Source organism: Sus scrofa, chromosome 14, assembly GCF_054392235.1.
Source record: "Sus scrofa isolate SSC_HxYL_T2T_F1_AM1 chromosome 14, Sscrofa_HxYL_maternal_Yorkshire_Landrace_v2.0, whole genome shotgun sequence".
Lineage (NCBI taxonomy): Eukaryota > Metazoa > Chordata > Mammalia > Artiodactyla > Suidae > Sus > Sus scrofa.
Window position 1 is genome coordinate 74,644,543 of NC_139396.1, and position 27,436 is coordinate 74,671,978.

Sequence of the window (27,436 nt, forward strand, 5' to 3'; positions counted from 1 at the left end):
GAGTTAGAAAAAGACACTGTGTTCTTACCTTCAGGAACCATACAGCCCAGCTGGGAAACATGTCATATGGTCAAAGCCTGGCTACCACACAGTCCTTACTAAACATGAGACCAGAACTGAGGCATGGGGACACATTATGTGTGGTATACAGAATGATTGTCCAACAGGGACCTACTGTATAACACAGAGAATTCTACCCAATATTCTGTGATCATCTATGTGGGAAAAGAATCTGAAAAAGAATGGATGTGTGTGTATATGTATAACTGAATCACTTTGTTGTGCAGCAGCAATCATTGCAACATTGTAAATCAATTATACTTCAAAGAAACTTTAAAAGAAGAAAAAAATATTTAAAACTCTTGTTTTGGAGGAGATGGGATATAATATGCATGGTGTATGGAAATTTAAGAAGACATACATGATTTTATTTTCAAGACAGGATAGAACACTGACAGTTTTTGGGCTGATCAATTGACCTGATATTAGAGCCCAACAAAGTCCTAAGCCTGGGATATAACTATAGCAGGGAAATGTACTGGGTCTCCATAGCTTCATAAATCTATGAAGAAATAGTGATGTCTTTCAAGGTAGCTGCAGAAAAGAGAAGGCCCAGCTGTGGAAGTAGGAGTTACCTAGTAGGATGGGTTTACTAATGAAAACTCTAAATGTCTTGTATTAAAACTCAGCATGTGGCAAAAATCTCTTTTGTTCTATCTGTGTGTACACACACTGTTCAAGTCATATGCTACAGGAAAACAATAGACACATGTTTCCTGCAGCTGCTCTGGTGAGTCCATCACTGCATTCACACCAAGGCCAAGCTTCTCCCAGGCTTCTGCCATTGACGATGGAGGATGACATTAGTACCGGTGTTGGTCTATTCCTACAGATTTTGGAATTCTCTTTTGAAGGCCTTTGAGTCAAGGGTACCCATGGGTCCAGGTGAGACTTTCTTGAGCAGTGCCATGGTGTAGGACTTGCTGTCAATCTGCTCTCCTTACACTCTTCTTTCACAAGTATCAGATATGTATCATAGTCTGCTCAATCCCTGCCCATCCAATTTCTTCCCTTTATTCCATCACTGGCACTTCTAATATATCTCTTGAATGTCTAATGTCACCACAGCATTTGCTTCTTAGAGGCCAATTTGGGCCTCTAATACCAGAAACTAAATCAGGATTACCAACTTCTGTCTCTCATTTACCAGCACTACTGTAAGATTTCATTCATTCCTATCACATTATCCAGTATTTGGACTTCCTCCATCCCATCAGGCTTTATTTCTCTGCTTTTATTCTTGCTTCCACCCATTCTTTCCTTCACACTCTGGATTATTTGGTTTTATGTCTACTTATCTGACTTTAGTTTAGGAAAACATTGGTGATTTCTTAATAGCATACCTTCAGTGGTGCACTGGTAAATGTTTAACAATAGACTCTCAAGGGGAAAAAGCCTAATTTGTAGCAGTTGTCTATTTCCATTGCATGAGACTTCACAATGGTTAATTAAGCAAACAAAACCTATCGGAGTTCCCTTTGTGGGAACTTGGGTTAAGAACTTGACATAGTGTTTGTGAAGATGTGGGCTCAATCCCTGGCCTCGCTCAGTGGGTTAAGGATCCAGCATTGCTGCAAGCTGCAGCATAAGTCACAGATGCGGCTCAGATCCTGTGTTGCTGTGGCTGTGGCATAGGCTGGCAGCTGCACCTCTGATTTGACCCCTAGCCTGGGAACTTCCATATGCCTCAGGTCTTATGGTAACGTTGCTAAAAAGCCAAGGCATTGAAAAAATGACCTTCTTTCATGGCCATGGAAAAGGAAAAAAAAAAAAAAACAAAAACATGCATTATTGAAAATGCAGTTGGGAAGAGCTGTGCCCAAGGAGCTATTGTAAGCCTGTACAAGGTGGCTTCGATACAACACTGCACACCTCCCTTCTCAGCCCAACCAAGTTCTAATCTCTATATCCTGGAAAAATCTTTTGCATAAATACTTTCTCTTCTGTCTGTCCTAAACAGTAACCATGTAGACATTGATGTAGGTGTGAATCATTGGTTCCAGGTTATCAAAATTCATTTTTGTTTCCTCCTTCTGGCATGCTTCATATAATAAGTGCATATTCAGAGAAAGGAGGCTATTAGTATATGCAGTATACTTTGTTCCTGATTGAAGTAATAAGAAAAGACTGAAAGGTACATTTTTGAAAGATAACATATAGGAAAATATTGACAAATACAAGACTGCAAATAAGGTTAGTCTTGAAATACATGATAAGTCTGAAATTGCTAAATATTTTCCCACATTCATTAATTTATCCAATTGTTCTTTTATTCATTCCATTAAATGCATGCTGTGTTATGTGTTAAATATAGTGGTGGACAAAACAATCTTGTCCTGATAAAGGGGAAATGAAAAAATATGTGACAAAGTAAGTAATTGAAAAATGTGTGATCTAAGAAATCAGACAGTTCAGGTGCTAAGATTTCAAAGGGCAACTTTCAACAAGAGAGGGAAGCAAATACTAATATAAAGTTTTCAGATTCTTGGGTAGTAAAGCTATATGAAAAGACTATAAAATCTTATAGGGCAGGGGTTCCTGTCATGGCGCAGTGGAAACAAATCCGACTAGGAACCACGAGGATGCGGGTTTGATCCCTGGCCTCACTCAGTGGGTGAGGATCCAGCATTGCCATGAGCTGTGGTGTAGGTAGCAGACATGGCTTGGATCTGGTGTTGCTGTGGCTCTGGTGTAATCCAGCGGCTATAGCTCCGATTGGACCCCTAGACTGGGAACTTCCGTATGCTGCGGTGCAGCCCTAAAAAAAGACAAAAGACAATAAAATAAAATAAAATAAAAATATTTACAGGGCAGGAATTCCATGTATTCAGAATTGCTATTAGCTATGTGATGTGAGGTCTTATGGTAACGTTGCTAAAAAGCCAAGGCATTGAAAAAATGACCTTCTTTCATACTAAAAGACCCTTTGAAAGACCCTGAGAAAGAGGGGATGTGAAGAACTATGGGGGAAATTAATCTGATAACTAGAATGATGTTACAACTAATAGTTTCTCTCATGGAGAGGGATAGATTGTCATTCCATTTGACATTAACTTTCCCCCAACAGTTCCTGGAGATGAGCATAAGAACTTTCTTGATAAAAATACATTAATCTTCCCCTCATTCTCAGAGGAATGAATTAGAGCAGGGTTCTTTGGGTTTTTAGAGTTGAGAAACTTAAGGTCATGTTCCCACATTGCCCCCTTGATTCCAGCAAACTTCTCATGGATCTTGCCATAATGAGTACTACAAAATATATTTTCCTTGTTCATCTTTAGGCTCTTCCTCTTCCTAAACCAACATTCCTGAAATATTTTTCTCATATAGCAAGACCTTTTCTAGATTCCAAAAATTTAAAGAGTTTTCCATTCTTCTAGTCATCTAGGAATAAAAATATTTTTGTCCTTTTAATTACTGTATTTAATCCATCACCTACTCATACAGAGTTCACATCTGCAGTATTTATAAAATGATACCCATTATTTCACTGCTTATTACTTTTTATGGTAATAATCTCTATGTTAGTACTATCTTTTTATAAGAAAAATTATAGAAAATTACCCAAGAATATAAGCACTAGAGGTAGATTCTCGGCTAGAAAAATTGATGCCAACATTAGAACTTGCTGATGGAGAGGTGGGCATGCACATCAGAGGTCCAGTGATAGAATGGGACTCAAATGCTGGCTCTTCCATTTACTGGTTTTGTGAGTTTTTGAGATTTAACCTCTTGTATCCTTAACATCTTCATCCCTCTACATAACAATGATAAGAATAATGCCTATTTTAGAGAGCTGTTGGAGTAGTAAAGGGGAGAATGTAAGTTAGTTGCTTAGCACCCTTTCTAGCACTTAGTGAGAACTTAACTAATACTAGCTATCATTGCTACACATGAATAGCTAGTTGTTAAATGTGAAGAGCTCACCTATGCTCTTTGGGACTCTTAATTAAATGACCTCATGTTGGTAGCTTGAAACTGGATATGGTGGGATATTTAAGCACAGAAATTGGCAAACAATACAAAACACTTTAGATTTTGTTTTACCTAGAGAGCCCACTGCTAAACATTTGCTAGAATAACATGACACTGATTTTGGGTTTACTCATGTTGTACTTTGACATAGTTGTTCTAAAAAGGTTAAAGATAAAACAGTGGGCAAGTGAGTGAATAGGATGAGTTCATACCTAGTACAAGCTGGTCAGGAAATGAAGAAGTTTCTCAAGCAGTAAGCTAGAAATGAAGAGATAACTAGATAACTAAGTGGCTGGATCCTTCCTTCGACTTGGCTTATGGTCAGATGTGTAATTCTGGTAATTACTAAGAATCTACCAAGCTTTGGTAGCCTGTAAACTCTGACCTCTTTAGTGGGTCACAAGTGAAAGATGATCATCATATTTTGTATGTCAAGTTATCCAGACTATACACTCTCTATCAACTTGCAGACTGGTCATCAGCAAATTATTTATTGATTGTTCCAATCTTGTTTCTACTATGCTGTGGAATCTGTGAAGCTTAGATAGGCTTAGATATCTACTCATATGTCAGAGAACAGAGGTAGAGCAGTGGTATTGATTCTATGCTCAGGTAGGAGTGGTCATCATGGGGACCCAAAGGGAAAGTGACCTTTGAGGAGGATGGTTGGGCTTAATCATCCTCTGTCTCTTCTAGCAAAAAAATTCCCTTTCAAATACTGGCTTTCACATTGTGCTTTATTTTTTTACTAAGTATATTTTCCTAATACTATCAACACCTTATTTCAGGCTGTTATTTAATCTTTCATCTTGTTTGTGTTGTTGCAAATTGCCTTCTAAATGTATTTACAGCTTCTAATATTTTTCTGTTCTAATTCTTCCTATGCCAATTTCTAAAAGAGAGACTAAGAGAGAGTGAGAGACAGCACTTTTTCATTAATTTGTATTGTCTAAAATATTTTGTGTGAACCCATCTGTCTGGTATTCAAGATCCATCCCAATATAGTTTCAATCTGTCTTTCAGATTTGCCTCATATTACTTTTTACCATATATCATAAACTTAAGAAACTAAACTGAGTTAATTTGTGGTACATGAGTTGGACTTGTTAACAAACAAAATCCAACTGAGTCAAATTTAAATATTTTATTGGCTTTATTCAATGATTCATAAATCAGGCATTATCCAGTCTGGCAGATAGAAATGATCTCTGAGGAGCTGTAAAAAGTGGATGATTTTTGAGATAGGATTAAGATGGCAGAACAGCAGTACTAGAGCTCAACTTGTCTCCTAAAAACAACAAACTTTATAACTACATGAGAACAGTCTTCAACCAAATGGACCAGAAACCATCAAAAATATATCCTATTCCAGAAGACAAAGAGGAGGTCACATCAAGAGGTAGGAGGGATGATTACATGATATAAGCAACCCCATACCTCCCAGGTGGGAAGCCTCACAGACTGGAAAGTAATGATATCACAGAGTCTCACCTACAGGAGTGAGAGTTCTGAGCCCCACATCAAACTTCCACATGTGGGGATCTGGCACTGGGAGAGAGAGACCCTGGAGCATCTGGCATTGAAGGCCAGTGGGGCTTGTGTGCAGGAGCTCCATGGGATTGGTGGAAATGGAGACCCCATTCTTAAAAGGCGCTCACAGACTTTCACATGCACTGGGGTCCCAGGGCAAAGCAAAGTCTCCATAGGAATCTGGGTCAAACCTGACTGCAGATCTTGGAGGACCTCCTGGGAAAACAGGGGTGAATATGGTTTGTTGTGGGGGAAGGACATTGGAAGCAAAGTTCTTGGGAGTATTCAGCAGCCTGACTTTCTCTGGAGGTGGCCATTTTGGGAAAATCTGGCCCCACCCATCAGTGCTGAGAAGCCCCAGGCCAAACAACAATCCAAGAGGGATCACAGCTCCACCTATCAGTAAACAGGCTGCCTCAAGTCCCCCTAAGCACACAGCTCTAATCCCATCCAGAGACAAACTCTCAACCACCAGAGGGATAGGAATCAGCTCCACCTACCAGTGGGCAGGCATCAGTCCCTCCCATCAGGAAGACTACAGCAAGCCCCCATACCAACTTCAGCCACAAGGGGGGCAGACAGCAGAAGTAAGAAAAGCTACAACTCTATTATCTGTAAGAAGGTCACCACACCAAAAACATATAAAAATGAAAAGACAACTACAATTCAGATGAGGGAGTTAAAAAAAAAAAAAAAACAGAAAATCAGCTAAGTGATTAGGAGATTCTCAGCCTCCAGGAAAAAGACTTTAGACTGTTGATGCTGAAGATGAGGCAAGACATTGGAAATAAACTGGAAGCACAGATGGATAACATACAGGAAACACTGAGCAAAGAGATACAAGATATCAAACTTAAACAAGAAGAGATGCAAAATACAATAACTGAAATAAAAAATTCATGAGAAGCAACCAACAGCAGAATACAGGAGGCAGAAGAACGAATAAGTGAGGTGGAGGACAGATTAGTGGAAATTATGGATGCAGAACAGAAAAAAAAAAGATTGAAAACAAATGAAGAGAGTCTCAGAGAACTCTGGGACAACATTAAGCACAACATCCATATTATAGGGGTGCCAGAAGGAGAAGAGAGAGAGAAGGGGACAGAAAAAATATTCCAAGAGATAATAGCTGAAAACTTCCCTAACATGGGAAAGGAACCACTCACTCAAATCCAGGAAGCACGATGAGTACCATATAAAATAAACCCAAGGAGGAACACCCTGAGACACATATTAATCAAACTGACCAAAATTAAAGACAAAGAGAAAATCTTGAAAGCAGATAGGGAAAAGAAACAAATAACATACAAGGGAACCCCAATAAAGCTATCGGTAGATTTTTCAGCAGAAGCTCTGCAGACCAGAAGGGAGTGGCATGATATACTTAACGTGATGAAAGGAAAAAACCTCCAACCAAGATTGCTCTACCCAGCAAGGCTTTCATTCAGATTTGATGGAGAAATCAAAACCTTCACAGATAAGCAAAAGCCAAGAGAATTCAGCAACACTAAACCAGCTTTACAACAAATAATAAAGGAACTTCTCTAGGCAGAAAAGAAAAGGCTGCAACTGGAAAAAAATACCACAAATGACAAGGCTCACCAGTAAAGATATATATACAATAAAGATACGAAATCATCCATGCACAATTATACCACCAAAATCAGAAATCATGAAAAGAGGTGGCTACAAATGCAGGACACTGGAGATGCACTTGTAATTAAGAGACCAACCACTTAAAACAATCTCATGTATACATAGACTCTTATATCAAAACTTTAGAAAAACTGCAAACCAAAAATTTACAATTGATACACAAACAAAGAAAAAAATCACCTCAAATACAACACTAAAGATAGTCATCAAACCAGAAGAAGAGAGAACAAGAGAAGAAGGAAAGAAAAAAAGCAACAAGAACAAATCCAAAGCAATTAATAAGATGGCAATGAGAACATATCAATTATTACTTTCAATATTAATGAACTAAACACCCCAAACAAAATACACAGACTAGCTGAATGTATATAAAAACAAGACCCATATATATGCTGTCTTCAAGAGACCCACTTCACTTCTAGGGACACACACAATTTGAAAGAGGATGGAAGAAAATATTTCATGTGAACGTGAATCAAAAGAAAGCTGGAGTAACAATACTTATAATGGAAAAAATGGACTTTAAAATGAATATTTTAAGGGACAAGGAAGATCAATAACTAATGGTCAAAGCGTCAATCCAAGAAGATATAACAATTTTAAATGCGCACCCAACATATAGGTTCACTGCAATATATAAGGCAACTGCTAACAACCTTAAAAGGACAAATCGACAATTACACAATAATAGTGGGGGACTTTAACACCCCACTTGCAGCAATGAACAGATCATCCAGACAGAAAATCAATAAGGAAACACAGGCCCTGAATGAAGATTTAGACCAGAATGGATTTAATAGATATTTATAGGACATTCCATCCAAAAGCAACAGATACACATTCTTCTCAAGTGCACATGGAACATTCTCTAAGATTGATCATATCCTGGGCTACAAATCCAACCTTGGTAACTTTAAGAAAATTGAAATCATATCAAGCATCTTTTCCAACTACAACTATATGACTGGAAATTGACAACAAGAAAAAAACTGCAAAAAACACAAAATGTGGAGACTAAACAACATGCTACTAAACAACCAGTGGATCACTGAAGAAATCAAAGAGGAAATTAAAAAATACCTAGAAGCAAATGACAACAAAGATACAACACTCCAAAACCTATGGGATGCAGCAAAAGCTGTTCTAAGAGGAAAGTTTATAGCAATACAAGCCCACCTCAGGAAACAAGAAAAAGCTCAAATAAACAAGCTGACTTTACATCTAAAGCAGCTGTAGAGAGAAGAACAGACAAGACCTAAAGTTGGTAGAAGGAAAGAAATCATAAAGATCAGAGCAGAAATCAATGAACTAGAAACAAAAAACTATAGAAAAGATCAATGAAATGAAAAACTGGTTCTTTGAAAAGATCAACAAAATTGATAACCCCCTAGGCAGACTTATCAAGCAAAAAAGAGAGAGGACTCAAATCAATAACATTAGAAATAAAAAAGGAGAAGTAGCAATGGACATCACAGAAATACAAAGGATCATAAGAGACTACTCTATGCACCTATATGCCAATAAAATGAAAAACCTGGAAGAAATGGACAAATTCTTAGAAAAGTACAATCTTCCAAGACTAAACCAAGATGAAATAGAAAAGATGATCAGACCAATCTCAAGTATGGAAATTGAAACTTTTACTAAAAAACTTCCAACAAGCAAAAGTCCAGGACCAGATGTCTTCACAGGCGAATTCTATCAAACATTTATCAAACACCTCTCCTTCTGAAACTATTTCAAAAAATTGCAGAGAAAAGGATATTTCCAAACTCATTCTATGAGGCCACCATCACCCTGGTACGAAAACCAGACAAGATACCACAAAAAAAGAAAACTACAGGCCAGTTCCACTGATGAACATTGATGCAAAAATCATGAACAAAATACTAGCAAACCGCATCCAACAATACCTTAAAAGGATTGTACATCATGATCAAGTGGGATTTATCCCAGGGATGCAAGGATTCTTCAATATACACAAATCAGTCAGTGTTATACACCCCATTAACAAACTGAGGAATAATCAGATGGTCCTCTCAATAGATGCAGAAAAAGCCTTTGACAAAATCCAGCACCCATTTCTGATAAAAACCCTTCAGAAACTGGGCATAGAGGGAACCTACCTCAACATAATAAAAGCCACATATGACAAACCCACAGCGAACATCATTCTCAATGGCGAAAAGTTGAAAGAATTCCTGCTGAGATCAGGAACAAGACAAGGATGTCTGCTCTCGCCACTACTCTTCAATATAGTTTTGGAAATCCTAGCCATGGCAATCAGAGTTGTAAAAGAGATAAATAGAATCCAAATTGGAAAGGAAGAAGTAAAACTATCACAATTTGCAAATGACAAGATACTATACCTAGAGAATCCTAAAGACTCTACCAGAAAGCTGTTAGAGCTCATCCATGAATTTGGCAAAGTTGCAGGATACAAAATTAGTACTCAGAAATCGACAGCATTTCTATACACCAACAATGAAAGAGCAGAAAGAGTGATTAGGGAAGCAATCCTGTTTACCATCACATTAAAAAGAATAAAATACTTAGAAATAAACCTACCTAAAGAGACAAAAGAGCTGTACTCTAAAAACTATCAGACACTGATGAAAGAAATAAAAGATGACACCAAAAGATGGAAAGACATATCCATACTCTTGGATTGGAAGAATCAATATTATCAAAATGACTATACTACCCAAGGTAATCTACAGATTTAATGCAATCCCTATCAAAGTATCAAGGACATTTTTCACAGGACTCAAAAAATATTTCAGTTTGTTTGGAAGCTAAAAGACCTAGAATAGCCAAAGACATCCTGAAAAAGAAAAATGGAGCTGGAAGAATCAGGCTCCTGGACTTCAGACTATACTACAAAGCAAAAATCATCAAAACTGTATGGTACTGGCACAAAGACAGAAATATAGATCAGTGGAATAGGATAGAAAGCCCAGAATTAAACCCACGCACCTACAGCCAAGTAAACTCTGATAAAGGAGGCAAGAATATACAATGGAGAAAAGACAGCCTGTTCAATAAGTGGTGCTGGGAAAACTGGACAGCCACATGTAAAAGAATGAAATTAGAACACTCCCTAACACCATACACAAAAATAAACTCAAAATGGATTAAAGACCTATATATAAGACCAGATACTATAAAACTCTTAGAGGAAAACACAGGCCAAACACTCTCTGACAAAAAAGACAGCAACGTCTTAGATCCACCTCTTAGGGTAATGACAACAAAAACAAAAATAAACAAATAGGACCTGATTAAAAGTTTCTGCACAGCCAAGGAAACGGTAAACGAAACGAAAAGACAACACACAGAATGGGAGAAAACCTTTGCAAGTGAAACAACTGACAAGGGGTTAATCTCCAAAATTTAGAAACACCTCCTATAGCTCAATACCAAAAAAACAAACAACCCCATCCAAAAATGGGCAGAAGATCTAAACAGACAGTTCTCCATAGAAGGCATACAAATGGCCAAAAAGCACATGAAAAGATGTTCAACATCACTCGTTATTAGAGAAATGCAAATCAAAACCACGATGAGGTACCACCTTACACCAGCCAGAATGGCCATCATAAAAAAGTCTACAAACAATAAGTGCTGGAGAGGGCGTGGAGAAAAAGAACCCTATTACACTGTTTGTGGGATTGTAAATTGGTATAACCCCTGTGGAAAACAGTATGGAGACTCCTCAGAAAATTAAAAATAGAACAACCATTTGACCCAGCAATCCCACTCCTGGGCATCTATCCAGAGAAAACCATGACTCACAAAGACAAATGTACTCCGATGTTCATTGCAGCACTATTTGCAATAGCCAAGACATGGAAACAACCTAAATGTCCATTTTCAGAGAGTGGATCAAGAAGATGTGGTACATATACACAATGACATATTACTCATCCATTAAAAGGAATGAAATACCAGCATTTTTAGCAACATGGCTGGACCTAGAAATTATTATGCTAAGTGAAGTCAGCCATACAATGAGACACCAACATCAAATGCTTTCACTGACATGTGGAATCTGAAAAAAGGACACAATGAACTTCTTTGCAGATAGATAGTGGCTCACGGACTTTGAAAAACTTAAGGAGATAGTTTGGGGGGTGTGGGGATGCGCTGGGGTTGCGGGATGGAAATCCTATAAAATTGGATTGTGATTATTGTACAACTATAAATGTAATAAATTCATTGAGAAAAAAAATGAATGACGTTTAGAAGCAGAAGGGAGCAGGAACAAGGAAGTTGTACTGGACAAAAAAAAATTTGGATTGACGATTTCAAGGTTACTTCTCTCTACGGATGGCAATGATTTATCAGGCAGGATTACCTAACTAGCACTGGTCAGGTGATTCTTGATGGATTGGTTTAAGATTCCATTCCTGAGAGCACTGAAAGTGTAATAATGTTAGTTTTGGTTTGGTGATATGGACCTTAGCATAAATAACTCCATTTTGTGCCCGTTGTCTTGTTAGAAAAAAATTAATAAGCAGAAACCTGAATTAAATATAATTGGGGACCAGAAGCGGGAGCTCTTATGCCCTGCTATGACGTCAGAGCCCAACAGGAAGAAGAAAAATTCCTTATCTTTCCTGGCAAGGCATCAGCCAATGGAAAGCCATGGTGTCCTTGTTTACTAGAGCTCTCCCAGCTTCCTTTCTCCTTATATAAAAGTTTCTCCTTCCCTTGCCTTGCAGGGACTTGCACATGGCTCACCAAGGTTGCAGACCCTGAATTGCAATTCTCTACTGATCCCAAGTAAACCTATATTTGCTAGAGAAATACCTGTCAATATATTTGTTTTGGGTCAACATTTCTTTTGTGTTCCATGCAGTTTGCCAAGGTTCTTCCTCTACAAGCAAATGTTTCTCCAACATTTCTGCTTGTCACAAAAATCTAAAATATGTGCCACATGTTTCATGGTCCAATTGTATTTTCATCACTTTTTACAATGAAAATTTTTCTATTTAATCTCTGAAGACTCTTAACACTTCATAAACATTTGGTTGGCAATTGTTACATTTGGTTTTGTGTTACAACTGTTAGGGGATAAAGTATATTTAAGACATACAGATATGAGACAAGATGGAGGGAATTGGGAGCCAGGAAATGGCACAACTGCCCTTTAAGACTAGTGGATTAATGATCCAGCTCTTCTCTGTGGCATTGTGGGTTTGACTCCCTGGTCAGTGCTGTGGGTTACAGATCCATTGTTGCTGCAGCTGTGGCGTAGGCTGAAGATGTGGATTGGATTCAGTCCCTGGCCCAGGAACTTCCATATGTTGTAGGTGCAGCTGGAAAAGGAAAAATGTAACAAAACAAAGAAACAAAAGAACAGAATGAAATTGACAGCAGACTGTTTGGAGAGTTGGATGGGGAGGGACATTAGAGTTCAGAGTATGTGGAATGCTCAGATCAGATTCAAGCAGTGATTGCTACCAGCATTTCTAAATGGGAGTGGAGTAACCTGTGACATTGAAGGTCCAAGATAAGACAGCCCTAGAAAATCCAGTTATTATCAGAAAAATAATCTGGGCTTAACTCTTTCCACAGAAGAGGACAGAAAAATCAGGCCACATGTATGGGTAAAAATCAAAGTACAGCCCTTATAATTTCTAAATTTGGGCAATCATGGCATCAGAGAAAGAGTATCAAGTGAGTTTTGATCAGTGTAAGCACTCAAGTATACCTGCTTCTGATTCTTAGCAATGACCTAGCCCTTATTAGATGTGTGAGTAATTTTTTTACAGATAACTTTTTAGAAATTGTGTAAAGACATAAAATTCATGTATTAATCACATGTGCAATGTTAAAAATTCTTCATTTCTTCCATAAGAATATCTTAATCACCAAACTCTCTTACTTTTAAGTTCTCATGGGAGCTGCCTTTTATTTCTTTAGTTTAACTTTTATCTCACCCTTTAAAATAATAAATTTTAAGATTAATCCATTTATAAAATGCAGTTTATTAAAAAGTTAAGAATAAAGATATATGTGTATGTATAACTGATTCACTTTGCTGTAAACATGAAGCTAATACAACATGTAAATTGACTATACCAAAATACAATTAAAAAAGAAAAAATATATTTATATTACACATATACTTCAAGACATAATAAAAATAAATTTGTAAAAAATAAAAATAATGAAGCATTTGTTTCGTAATATGTTTTGATATATATTGAACTATGTTCTTTTTTTCTTATTTTAAAAATAGTTACTGGAGTATAGTTTTACAATGTTGAATTAGTTTCAGGTGTCCAGAAAAGTGAATCAGTTATACATATAAATATTACCATTCTTTTTCCAGTATAGGTTATTATAGAATATTGAGTAGATTTCCCTGTGCTAGGGTATGGTAGGTCCTTGTTAGCTATCTCTTTTATATATATAGTGTGTATATGTAATCCCATCCCTCTAATTTATCCCTCTCTACTACAATGACCATAAATTTGGTTTCAAAATCTAGAAGTTTGTTTCTACTTCATAAATAAGTTTTGTATCATATTTATTAGATTCCACATATTAGTGATCTCATATGATATTTGTCTTTCTCTAAGTTCACTTAGTATGAATCTCTAGGTACATCCCTGTTTCTACAAATGGTATTATTTTGTTCTTATTATGGCTGAGTAACATTCCATTGTATATATCTACCTCATTTTGAACTTTAGAAGTAAGCACTATGCAAATCCTGTACCATAGTGTTACAATATATGACAAGTACATTGTATATGGTTCACCGGTGTTTGATGAATGATATATGAGCGATATTCTTTTTTTTTGACAGTTGCTAATAGTAAATATTTACATGATCATGGGACAGACTGCTTTAAATCCACAGAGAAGTTTATGGTCATTCTCTATACCATTTTGCCCACCTATAATGTCACTTATTCACTTAAAAATATTTACTGAACAGATATAAGGGCTAGGTTTTTTCATACCACTGCAGCTACAAAAATGAGAAAGCTCATGGTCAATGATGAGTAGACAGGCACATAGGAAGTCAGTACCATCAGGGTAGTTATAATCATATGAGTGCCATGTCCAGCTGGAACACAGAGTCTCTCTCTTAGTCTCAAGGAGTCAACAAAGGATCTACAGAGAATGTGGCACTTCTGCTGAGACTGACACATCTTCTCCATTGTAGGTGAATAGTGTGCATGTATGTATTTTAATGCTCTGAATTATAATTCCAATATGAAATGCTAAATCTAAAGCTTTTCTGTGAAATAAAGCAAGTGTGCACTATTTATGATTCCAGTGAACTAAGATTGATCATTAGGCAGCATTATTTACATGCAGACAACTCAGATACTCTAAATCCTTGCAGTTAAGAATCAACAGTAAAAAAAATACACCAGTGAGAATTCAATAGTGCTGTCATCCATTCCTCTTCATTATCACAACCACTCAGTTTAGTAAAATTCTCTTTTTTTGATTTGCTTAAATTCAGTTAAATGTGAATTTGGTAAGGAAGTTAGATTATATGCTTTTAGCTTGTCATGCTGTACTATGGAAAGTATAACAGTTTTTACCTTGAGCTAATACATTTCTGCACACTAAAGCAATATGCTTCAGAATTTCATAGTTTGCTAAGAACTGTAAAGGAAGAATCTAAGTAACTGTAATGATGCTTTTTCTCTTATGATCCTATAAACATTTATTTATAATTTTGTTGACTAATACATTAAAATAAATTTCACTGACTACTGTTTTAAATATATTATGCTAGATGAATAGACAAATGGAAAAAGCCTTGATATCCATATTAGGATTTTTTAATTTATATAAATTGCATTTGGATCTGGTGTCAAATATGCTTTGTAACTTTCCTTTATTGGACCCTTTGTTTTTGTTTTGGCTTTGAGCGCATGATGAAAAACAAGACTTAGAAATAACAAGTCTCAGTAGGGAGCTCCTCATGAAGCTTTCCTCATAACCAGAATGTGCTGGAATTATAACTATTGTGTGACATACCATAGGCATTTGGTAATAACATGGCCTCCTAAGAATTTCTCAGAAAGATTCATTTTGATGAGTTTTTGTCAAAAATCAGATTTTAAAAATTAATTCAATCATGAATGTTAAATATATTCTTGAGAGGCATGCTAATTAAAATAAACAAATGTTAATTTACAATTCTTGTTTTTGTTGACCTAAAAAGGTCATGCGTCTTTTCCACATACTAATAGCCTGTGCTTTTTCCCCAGGAAAGATTGTATTGAGAACATATGGCTAGTGAATTAAAGTGTTATAAATATTATAGAAATATTAATGTATTAAAACCACTACTGTAAGACTTTGTTGCAGAATATAAATTTCCCTGAGCTTTTGATGATTTTATAGCTTTTTAGCTGAAAGAGTACTTATTGTTTATTTGCCTAATTCCTTAATTTTCCATTGTAGGAAATTGAAGAATTGAAATGTGACTTGTGCTGGGTCACAAATCTAATTAATGGCCCATAGCAGAGATGTTCCCAGGAGCTTGACTCCTAATGAAGTGTTCCTTTAAAGGGCGACATATATTAGATAATGGAAAATTCAACCCATGTATATATGTTCAACTAATTTGTGACAAATAAGCTGGGAATATATAATTGAGAAAGGAGATTCTCTTCAGTAAATGGTGTTGGGAAAACTAGAACAATATGCAAAAGAACAAACGAGACCACTGTCATCATATATAAAAAACATCATACATCATATACATATACATCATATACATATACATCATATATAAAAAATTAATTCAAAATGGATTAAATATTTGAATGTAATTCCTGAAGCCATAAAACTCCTGGAAGAAAACGTAGGTAGTACAATCCTTGACATCAGTCTTAACAAGAATTTTTTTGGATTTGACACCAAAATCAAAAGCAACAAAAACACAAACAGTGTAACTACATCAAACTAAAAAGCTTCTGCGCAACAAAAGAAACCATCAACAAGGTGAGAAGGCAATCTACTAGGATGGGAGAAAATATTTGAAAATCATATATCTGATAAGGGCTTAATATCCAAAATATTTAAAGAACCCATATAACTCAATACCAAAAAAAAGTTTTGATTAAAAAATAAGCAGAGAATCTGAATAGACATTTTTCCCAAAGAAGACATACAAATGGTTAACAGGCTCATGGAAAGATCAACATCACTAATCATCATGGAAATGCAAATCAAAACCACAGTGAGATAGCACCTCACAGCTGTTCAAATGGCTGGTATTCATAAGACAAGAAACAACAAGTGTTGGTGAGAATGTGGAGAAGAGTAAAATGTGTTCATTGTTGGTAGGAATGTAAATTGGTGCAGCTACTATGGAAAACACAGAAGAGTTGCCTCAAAAAATTAAAAATAGAACTACCGTATGGTTTAGCTCTCCCACTTCCAGGTTTTTATTTGAAGAAAATGAAATGAAAATACTAACTCAAAAAAATATATGCACCCCGGGTCTATTGCAGAATTATATACAATAGCCAAAACAATAGCAGAAAACAACCTAAGGGTCCATGGATGGAGGAATAGATATGAGATTATCTATCTATCTATCTATCTATCTATCTATCTATCTATCTATCTCTAGATAGGTATAGAATATTATTCAACCATAAAAATAATGGAATCTTGCCATTTGTGACAATATGAATAGATCTTGAGGGCATTCTGTTAAGAGAAATGTTAGGCAGAGAAAGACAAATAACATATTGTCTCACTTATATGTGGAATCTAAAAAAAAAAAAACCCCGGGAGTTCCCGTTGTGGCTTAGTGGTTAACGAATCCGACTAGGAACCTTGGGGTATCCGGTTCGATCCCTGTCCTTGCTCAGTGGGTTGGGGATCCGGCGTTGCCGTGAGCTGTGGTGTAGGTTGCAGACGTGGCTCGGATCCCACGTTGCTGTGGCTCTGGCATAGGCCAGCGACTACAGCTCCAATTAGACCCCTAGCCTGGGAACCTCCATGTGCCGTGGGAGCGGCCCTAGAAATGGCAAAAAGACGAAAAATAAAAAAACAAAACCCCCACAAAAACAAGGGAGCAGATTGGTGATTGCCATAGGTAGGGGTTGGAAGGTAAGAAAAATAGGTGAAGGGAGTCAAAGGTACAAACTTTCATTTATAAAATAAATACATTGTAGGATATAATGTGCATCATTGCAACTTTAGTTGATTATACTCTTACTATTTGAAAGTTGCTGAGAGAGTGGATCTTAAAAGTCTCTCATTACAAGAAAAATTTGGTAACTGGTGACAGATATTAAACTTGTGATCATTTTGCAATATATACAAATGTTGGGTCATTTGTACACTTAAAATAATATTCTATGTCAATTATATATAAATTAAAATTTCATGCTTTAAAAATTTACTGTTAGTATCAGGAATCAATATTGATAAAAAAGGTTTCCTCGTTTTAACAATGCTTCACAGTATGAACAATATATTCTATTGGAAGTCTATTAAATTAACATCTTGCCATATGCTATGTTGATTTTTGTGAATTCAGCTAAAGTCCTAAGTAGTTGTATAACTCAAACCGTAAAAGCAGCAGGCATGTCTTTACTCAGAAAGATTCAAAATATTTTGAGAGAACTGTGTATGATTTAAAAGTACCAGTTATACAAATGCTGGAGAGGGTGTAGAGAAATGGGAACCCTCCTACACTGGTGGTAGGAATGTAAATTGGTACAACCACTATGAAAAACAGTATGGAGGTATCTTAGAAAACTAAATATAGAACTAACCCAGCAATCCTACTCTTCGGCATATATCCAGACAAATCTTTCCTTGAAAAAGACACATGCACCCACATGTTCATTGCAGCACTATTCACAATAGCCAAGACATGGAAACAACCTAATTGTCCATCCACAGATGATTGGATTAGGAAGATGTAGTATATATACACAACGGAATAAAAAAGAACAAAATCATGCCATTTGCAGCAACAAGGATGGAACTAGAGACTCTCGTACTAAGTGAGGTAAGTCAGAAAGAGAAAGACAAATACCATACAAAATCAGTCATATCTGGAATCTAATATATGGCACAAGTAAACCTTTCCACTGAAAAGAAACTCATGGACTTGGAGAACAGGTTTGTGGTTGCCAAGGGGGAGGAGGAGGGAGTGGGATAGACTGGAAATTCAGGGTTAATAAATGTGGACTATTGCCTTTATAATGGATAAGCAATGAGATCCTGCTGTATAGCAGTGGGAACTATTTCTAGTCACTTATGATGGAGCATGATAATGTGAGAAAAAGAATGTGTGTGTTACTAGGTTACTTTGCTGTGCAGTAGAAAATTGACAGAACATGTAAACCATCTATGATTGAAAAAACAAAAATCATTTTTTTAAAAAAAGTACCAGTTATAGTATTTCGATTCCTTGCCATTCAATACCACTTTCTTCATCAAGGAATAGAAAGTTCAGGACCCAGATTTCCCTCCTAACTCCCTGTTCTGTACCTTCTCACTGGCCGAAGGCCATGACAGCATCAGTAGTCAGCCTTGGCGCTCTTTTTGACAGTCCTGATATAGCCTCACACTCTGTGGCAAATAATGCTCCAAGAAATCCCTAAAACTGAAATGGAGTTGGCCAAAAAAAAAAAAAAATATATATATATATATGTTTAGCAACCTGGTCCTGATCCCTTTTGCTTACACCATGGTAGTTATTGTCTTCTTTTCTCTACCTCATCTGTTTCTCTTGAAATTACAGAAACATTTAATAGCTTGGACTTAGAATTGTAAAGGCAGACATTACCTTATTTTGGCATAAGGATACTGCAGAGAGCCATCGTGATACAGCATGACAATACAATTTTGAATTTCTTGGTTCTTTTTGCTCTTTCCATTGTTATCTCTTCATTTCTCCTGCAATTACTGATTTGACAACTAATAACTCTCCTCTTCCCTTGGTGTCTAGCATTCATCCTCAGGATATCTGCTTCTTACTTTTTCACATTCTGTAAGCTGAAGAGTAATGAATTAAACATACTGTGTTTCTAGTAAATGTGTAAATCAAGTATCCGTAAGCTTTGTACAATGTCTAGCTAGAAAGATGCAGAGACCTCGGGGATGCTGTTGTAGAACCTCATAATCTCTTAAACCTGGATGTGGGCTGTATTGCAGTGCATAGCACAGTTTAGGCCAGATTAAATGGAACCACTCTGCTCTGTTCATTTCCTGCAAGAACCTATTTGTTTTACTTCAAACTTGATTTCCTGAAGACAGAAATCAGAGGTTGCTCTTTAGTGATCTCAGGTGAAAGTAGATCAGACAGAGTTGCAGGAGATATCTTGGTTGGTCTTGGCATGTACATTGTGACTGTGGACAAATATATTTTCAAAAGGAGAACCTCAACTTTGGTAGAGCCTAGATCTGGAAACCAGGAATGAGGATTGGAGGAGTGGCCTCAAGTGGAAGTAGCACTACGGATATTGTACAGGAGATCACTCAGTAGTAGGAAGATATCAAGCATGGGATACAGAATGAAGAAGCTGCCCCTGGATATTCCCTTATAGGGGCATCTATCAACAGTCAGTATCACAGTTATCTGGGGATGCTGCAACAATTTTCCCTGATGTTGGGCAGGAACCATGGCATATTTGCCAGCACAAGTCCGTAATTGCACTCTTGCCAGCACCTGCACAGGATTAAGAGTTAGCCCTCATTCACTGTGCACAGTCATCTGACACTTAGTCTTCTGCTGAAAGGGAGCAGGTTACCAGATCTTGACTTTCTCCTTCTCTGTTACATTCTTATTTAGAATTAAATTAACCTCAATTTCAAATTCATTAATGAACTCGGTGATGCAGCCATTCAAAATACCTCGCTCGAAAATTGTCAGTATTAACCATCAGTAATAAAATTGTTGCCATTTTGACATTTGAAGCACATCACCACCTCTTCTCTGCTTGTTTAGTGATATCCATGGAATATTTACCAGTTTTATTTAGAAAATGCTGGAAGTCATTCTGATTTTTAATCCTCTATTGATGAAAGGCATCATAGTTAGCATTATGTACTCTGTCTTATAAAAGTTATGAATATTAATTTTTGTCCCCCCAAATGCTACTACAGCTCTTTAAGAGCTGGTGTGGACAAGGTTTGTAAAATTACTCTGAATCATGTAAGGAGCTCTTCCTGGAAAAGCACAGTCTTTTGGACAAGCCCAAATTGTTCTTGACTGTTTCCTTTTATAAGGTGTAAGTGGAGATACCAATGATATTATTGGTGACTCCAGAATGGGTTTGAGAAGAGAAGGGACAACACTACTCTGGGTGGAGAGAGCTGGTACTGAGTATATTATTAAGTATCTTATAGGTTGAGGGCATCTCCTACATCAGGACTTGCATTAATTCGCTGTTACATCAAGTGCCTTGTTTTCATAGCAGACTGGCATCAGGGACCTAGTAGGACAGGTTTGGCCACATGCTGCAGTCATGGACCAGTGGAAAATCTATGAACTGGCTTGTAGTGGACTGGACAGCAGTTTAGAACTAGGAAGGTGATGTTAAGGTAAAAGGGCCAAATTTTAATAATTTGAGATATTTCACATATTCCTAGATTATCCCTCTATCTGTACTTTAAAGGTCTCAGCAATGGAATATGGCCCCTCATCCCTCCTCTGTAGACTTGTGTTCTCTCTACATTTCTTTCTCATTCTAATCTTAACAGAGATACTTGACAACATAACAAAAATCTTAGACAAGCAGGTAATGGATTAAAGGGGAAAAAGTTTGCTAAACCCCACAAATGACTCCTCAGTGTGGGTTCACAGTCTTGGCAAATCCTGTGTCTTAACTTAAAATGGACTGTTTATATTCTTCAGGAAGATAAATTGGAAAGGTATTATTTTAGGGTGCATTGTCTTTAGGCACCCCACGAAGCACTGTGCTCCGAGGTAGAATATTGTTCTCTACAGAAGTCCTGTGCTAGATCAGGAAGCCCTTCTGTTCACGGCTCTTAGTTCTTCCCTTCACAAACATCCATAACAGGGAGTAACAGCTCAGGCCCTGGAGACTGTGGTGTTCCTCAGACAAGGGAGCATACAGGAGTATACTTTACCAAAGGACTAGGATCATTCCTGGCCAGAACTCTGCTCTTTGTGTCTTTGGTTGCTTTTTTCTTGTAGTGACCTTCTCAGATGTGGCATTGGCTGCTCCTCTGACCTTCACCAGCTTCCTATGGCTCAGACCCTTTTCGCTTTTATGATCTGCTCCTAAGCCTGGATCTAGATTCTCTTTGCTGCAGCTCTGTGCAAATATGAACCATTGACCCTCAAATCAATATGATGAGTTAATCACTTGTTTCTTTCCTAACCTCAGCCCCCCCATCCCACTGGTAATTAGCATCTAAACCCTACCTAGAAAGGGATTGCATTTACCAAATCAGATAAACTGTTAATGTGACTATACACTGTACACCAGCATCTTGTTGTTCAGCACAGACAATACTTCTTCAGGAAAAGAGTAATCACATCTCTCTTAATCATAGAAGAGGGGAAGAGTAAATGTAGCTTTTCTAATATGTTTAATATAAAAGCCAATGCTATCTCCCTGGCAGTGTTAGAGTTCATGTGAAATGTATTTAAAATTGGAAAACAATATTCAGAGAGTAATAAAATGACTGCATTCTTATTACTGTCATAATAAACATAATACTTTTAGTTATATATTTTAAAAACTCTAATTCAGATTGTTGTAAGCTCCTTTAGTTGAGTTGCCCATAAAAATATGGAATGTATTTGACAATGTTTATTTCATATTTCTGGTAATATTTTATGACCATCTTCCAGACTTCATGCTGCTACAAGCAAAGGTATTTTGTGTTTCTCAAGAGCAACAAAGCACCTTTGCTTCAGGGAGAGTCTAATCCTCATTGAGGGAATTGGCTACACAAATTATCTTATTTTGGTGAAGTACCCTTTCTAAATTATGTTGTTTATTTTACTGTGCCAATTTCATGCAGTCTAAATACCAATTACTTTTAGAGTGCGTTCCTTTGCTCTTAGTTATTTTTGAAATATTATAATTAAAAATTACTGAAAACTTTAATTGAATGGCATATCTCCAAAGAAAGTACAATGTATTTCTTTTTGGTATTTTATTTTCCTACTAATGAATATTAACTTCTGTTCTCTAATTTGTCACTTATATGTTTGATTAATAAAGAATATCAGGGAGTTCCCTTGTGGTGCAGCAGGTTAAGTTGTGCAGGTTACTACTGTGGCATGGGCTTACTCTTTGGCTGGGGAACTTCCACATGCCTTGGGTGTGGCCAAAAAATAATAGAATACCAAATTGACTTAATTTGGGGGAACTGTTGTGGGCAGTAGTTTGTAAGAATTTTAAAAGAATATTGAGATATAAATTAGGAGTAAGGAGCAGAGAGAAAAATGTGTTGAGCCAGAGAAGGAAACTTGGTAATGTTTAGGGGTATTCAATTACTGTAATTTGAACCAATGTGTAACAGTATATAGATATTTGCATCAAGAAAATTCTTTCATTAAATATAGGAATCTACTGGATAATGTAAGCTTGGGAAGAAAAAATGATTATGAATTCATCTAAAAATGATATCCATCTCAATCTAGAACCAAAAACATTCCATATTTTTTTAATTTCGAAAGGAACTAAAATAAAGTACTGATAGGAAATGTAAGTGAGTGATAATATAAGCTTATGATAACAATGGACCATCTAGGTATGACAACAAAAATTAAAATCATAAGAGAAACCATTTGACAATAAGAATTTTTAAAACTTGGCAAAATGGTTTAAAAATTGCTGAAGAAAACTCTTTGATATATACAGATATGTAGCTATAGTGACAAAGGATTAATATATCCAAACATGATGCACTTTTACTCCAGGCCTTTATGCCTTTTCCTTCTGCATGAAATGTTCTTCTGTCCTTCATCTGCCTGATCCTGACTTCCTCTTTAGTCTCAGGGTAAGCCTCCCTTCTGTGGATGGTCTTTTCTAGCCACCTTGGCCTGACTCTCTGACCTTTTTCACCATACTTTCCATGCCAGGGAATCATTTACTAACCATGTCACAATTTGTAATGGCCCTCTCTTTGTTAGACTTGAGGCACCATAAGGAAGGGGCTGTGTTTTATATTTACAGTGGTATCTGTAAATATAATACATGTTCTGTAGCATATAGAAGATCCTCTGTAAATATTGTTTGCAATTGAAATGATGACTTTTTAAAGAGCTTATTAGGAACTACTAGATGAATGAGGAATTAAACACACACACATATGCATACCCAAACAGAAGTAGCCAAGCCTGAAAACGTGTGCTGCTAAAATAAAAAATCGAATACAAATTAAATCATATATTTATGTATTTACCTCTATTATCTGTAATTACATATGTGTTTGTGTTTGTGTCAGAATTCCTAAGCAAATGAATATAATGTCAGCAGTGTCCTGTGAGGATGTAATATGTATCTCATAAACCACTTCTGCTGGGAATTTCAACTGGTACAAATTCTCTGTGAAAACTTAATGCTGTTCACACAGAAAGTTATACTAAGAAAATAATTTGTTGGGGTTCTTATTGTGACTCAGCAGGTTATGAACCCAGCTAGTATCCATAAGGATACAGGTGTAATCCTTAGTCTAGCTTAATGGGTTAAGGATCAGGCATTGCCATGACCTGTGGTGTAGATCTCAGATGTAACTTGGATCTGGCATTGCTGTGGCTGTAGCATAGGCTGGCAGCTGCAGCTCCAATTTGGCCCCTAGCCTGGGAACTTCCATATTCCTAACTTCCATTTAGGTAGCCCTAAACCCCCCCCCAAAAAAAAGTTTAAGCAAGGATGCATGTAAAGTGAAGCTATGATTGTAGTGTTGTATAAAAGTAAAAATTTGGAAATAAACTAAATGTTTATATGTAAGATACTATTTTAAAAATTTGGGCACAACCACTTAAATGTTGCAATATTAACAGTACAGCTATGAAAAGACATGTTATATCTGGAGTTATTGAAATAAAGCCATGTCAAGATTAATTGAAAAATAAAGTATGTATGTATACACAAATATATATATGTGTATGTATGCATATGTTTGGATATATATGACAGTAGGATCTCATTTATGTAAAAATATAGATGCATAAATATTTAAATATTCTGAAGAAAAATTCTGGAAGAGTAAACCTAAAATATTAAAAGTGTTTATAGCTTGGAATTTATTAGCATTACATACTAATTATCCTTTGACCTATGCTTTCTCTCAATGCAATAATTTCCTCTAAATCACAATGTCCTTAAGAAAGATGAGTGAATAGAAAGAAAACCAAGAACAGAGAAAGGTAATGAAACATGAAGTTACAGGCTTTTTATTTTGTGTTCTTGCAAAAGCAGAGCTTGAGAGAAAAGCATTATGTGCAGTTGGTTGATTCTGGAACACCATCCAAGGGAGGAGGAATTAGGAACAGGGGGATGAAAGGGAGAAGGCTATAAAATCCACTAAACACCGTATTATTAATCTGACCACCATCTCTGGTGATGAGTTGCTCGATTGCATGGAACTTGAAGGTAAGATGAATTGCTCCTCTCTGTGGCAGATGTAAAGTCTGACCTTCACTGCTCCAGCTGTGCATGCATATCTCTGTGGTGGTCAGAAACTTAGGAGTCAAGCTCTTTGAGGTGGATAGGACTGAGCTATTTGGAAGGGAATAACGAGAAAATGCAAATAATTATTGTAATTGTTAATTTTGGAGGGAACGTTGCTGGGATAATAAGATGCTAGGAGTAAAATTGGGCTTAAAAGCTTTCCTTTGAGAATATCAATTACCCTTTGGGAAAATTCCCTCAGCAGTCCACAGCAGTTTCAGCTGTGATTCTGTTTCTGAAGACAAAGAAAGTGCACATTAAGAAAGCTGCATTCAGTCTTTCAGGAATTTCTAGCATGGATCACTGTAAGTGTCTAGGAGAGACTTTGGCCCCATTTCAGAAATCAGATCTAAAGAGCAGTTAACTCGTTTGGGTCACCAGGAGGTAAGGATTGCCATGTGGACTAAGCAAGGCAATGTCCTTCTAAACACATCTTTTCCTATTAGGTACTCCTTTGTACCCCAAAAATATTTTAAGTCCTGACCCCCAGTAAAGATTTGATAACTGAGACCAACCACACTGAGTGTATTTTTAAATTTAGGATTAGAGGGTAGGGATGTTTTAAGTGCCAGATACTTCTGTTTGGAATATTGAAGTGACAGTGCGTGGTCTGGTGATAATTATGTTTCTCTCAGTAGGCCTTACCAATGCTATCCATGCTGCTCTTTTTGGAATAGAAGTATACTTTGTAAAAATTATTTCTAGACAGGTTTTCAAGAAACCAAATATAAAAATTCGTTAAAATTTTTCAATCAAGTATTTAAAAAAATATAGCATTGAGGTCTCATTTGTTCAGCTGTGAACAGCAAAATGTTGCTTTTGCACTGGTAAAATATGCTTACATTGAAGAACAGATTTCTTTGCATATAGAAAATGTGACTAGGCATGAATGGGGAATATGTTATAAGTGAAGTTATTTGCATATATAAATCTGAGGTTCAAAAATGAATGAATCTTACCAGGTCCATGCTCTCTTACTATTAAAAAGTATCACTGAAGTTGTGATTGAATTAGAACTATTCTAAAATTTGGCTTTTCCAAATGAAGAACAGTATGGAGATGAGTGCCTTTTTTCTTTCTTTTTAATTAAGGCAGAGTCATTCACTTCAAGTATTTTATATTTGATGGGCCATAATTCATAAAAAGACATGATCCTGAGGTAAAGGAGAAAAGCTAGGATTTGCGTAGGGCTGCCTAAACTCTGTCACAACTGAGCTTCACAGGCCACAGGATTCTTTCAGGCCCAGGTCCCCCTGACTCTCAAAGAAATGTGGAATGCTTAAAGAGAGAAAGAAGACTGTTAATTGTTTCTCCTTGAAGAGAGAGTTTGAAATAAAGGGTATTTACTTCCTCCAACTTGAATTTTTCTCATGTCCTCTCAATTTATACATTTTAATAGGGGAATAGATGTCCATTTGGCCAACTGATTGCCTCCTGTACACCTGCCCTAAATACATTGCTCTCTTTATAATGAAATGGAATCTTCTCCCTAGGGGAAACACCTGTGGTCATCTACCTTTTCCTTTAATTTCATTCCCAAATGTGCTTTTTCTGAGGCTTTCAGCCCATGCTAACTCCAATACCTTTCCCTGACCAGTTGTTATTGTGATATATCTGTCGGAAAGTTATACTGAGACGTTCCGCAACATCTTTAGCCTTGCCTTGAATGTGAACTGTGACAAGCTGCACTACTGATATCAGTCTTTCACTCTTTCAGTTAAGTGAAGGAGCTGCTCCCTCACCCATGGATGCTGCGTGTGGCCGTGGCATTTGCTCTGTCGGGTAGGATAGGAGCAAAATAGTGGTTTGTTCCAAACCAAGGCCTCAGTGATCCTCACTGTTCTCCTGCTCAGATTCTTGTCATCTAATGATAATTTGCCTGAGGTAGCTGCTGCTCCAAGGAAAGGAAAGAGAGGCCTAGATCAGAAACTAACACAGTTGAAAAGCAAATCCAAGTGATCTGTAGGCTCAAGGTATCAGCCCCAGATATCCTGTGGGTAAGAAAACTCTTTGCTTGTAAGCCACTGATTTTTAGGGCGGCTTATAAGGGAGCATCTATAATAATAGCTAACGAAATTCACTCCTTTACCAACCCAGGTGAACTGAAATCTGACAACTTCTACTCCTCTAGCCTCACTTAGGTAAAAATTGCTAATTTATATATGTCATTTGTAAGGTATGTCTACCTATGTCTACTTGGATGATTGTAGTCATTCTGTAGTAAAGGTTGGCACCATCTATTCAAATTAAACATAAGCCTTCCCTACAACTATGCATTCCTGGGAATATATCCAAAAGAAACACTCACCGAGGCCAGCAGTTGGGCATCTGTGGAATTGTTCACTTAAGTGTGATTTGTTTCCTTGGAAGTTGAATATAATTGAAATGCAGCCAGCAGCAGATCAAAGGGCCTGTTGAATCCAAACAGACAGATAGGTAATCAAACTAATTAATAACAAAACAAAAATTCTGTGCCTCTCTCCTCTTTCAAGAGATGAAAGATAGCTGTAAACTATTGATCCATTTACAGTGATCATCAGCTAATCAGACCA

At 36.7% G+C, this 27,436-nt stretch overlaps 1 long non-coding RNA gene across 1 annotated transcript in view; it reads left to right on the plus strand.

Annotated features, from left to right (window-relative positions):
• LOC106505993 (uncharacterized) overlaps positions 1 to 27,436 on the plus strand; it is a 63,683-nt gene that overhangs the window by 32,094 nt on the left and 4,153 nt on the right. The gene's annotated exons all lie outside the window — the stretch shown is intronic.